The sequence below is a fragment of the Octopus bimaculoides genome, chromosome 10 (genome assembly GCF_001194135.2).
Source record: "Octopus bimaculoides isolate UCB-OBI-ISO-001 chromosome 10, ASM119413v2, whole genome shotgun sequence".
Lineage (NCBI taxonomy): Eukaryota > Metazoa > Mollusca > Cephalopoda > Octopoda > Octopodidae > Octopus > Octopus bimaculoides.
The window spans coordinates 59,340,013-59,340,904 of record NC_068990.1 but is presented as its reverse complement, the minus strand read 5'-3'; the positions used below and the strand labels follow the sequence as shown (position 1 = coordinate 59,340,904).

Here is an 892-nt window from a genome sequence, read left to right as displayed (position 1 = left end):
GCACATAAAAGACACCATTTCGAGCGTGGCCGTTTTCGTGCGGGTGACACGTAAAAGCACCCACTACACTCTCTGAGTGGTTGGCGTTAGGAAGGGCATCCAGCTGTAGAAACTCTGCCAAATCAGACTGGAGCCTGGTGTTGCCATCCGGTTTCACCAGTCCTCAGTCAAATCGTCCAACCCATGCTAGCATGGAAAGCGGACGTTAAACGATGATGATGATGATGATGATGATGATGATGATTTGCTTGATCCAGGCTGCATAATTTAGCTAAATGAAGGTGGTGGTGGAGGGGGAGTGGAATAGATTGCAATTATAAGAAGCTATATTTAAAGACAATTTAATACAAACTGCTAAATGAAGTGTTGTATTCAATTTATCACATTTCCAATTACTTTCTGTTTGCAGTAGTTTATTACAATTAATAAGCATGGAATATAACCCTAACTTAAATTTTAAGAAAGTACAGGTTTCCACTTCCTTACTGTAGATTATTTGAGAAACTGAATGGAATTAGAAGGGTCATAGAATCTGCATTATATATATTATTGAAATACTTTACACATTTTATTTCAGTAATACTTTGTTTTTGCTTATATATATATATGTATGAGATATCTGGCATCTTACGGTACTCAAGAAGACCTGTTCACCACAGTAGAATTGATAACCGGTGCTGGTGCCACATAAAAAACATCCAGTACACTCTTTGGAGTGATTGGTGTTAGGAAGGGCATCCAGCTGTAGAAACTAAACCAGAACAGACAATGAAGCATGATAGCATGGAAAACAGATGTTAAATGATGATATATATATATATATATAAACTCCATTCAACCCATGCAAGCATGGGAAAGTGGATATCAAAACGATTATATATATATATATATA

The 892-nt window shown here is 36.8% G+C and overlaps 1 protein-coding gene across 2 annotated transcripts in view; it reads left to right on the top strand.

The window, feature by feature from the left end:
- LOC106880026 (WD repeat-containing protein 48) overlaps nucleotides 1–892 on the top strand; it is a 143,678-nt gene that overhangs the window by 86,581 nt on the left and 56,205 nt on the right. The gene's annotated exons all lie outside the window — the stretch shown is intronic.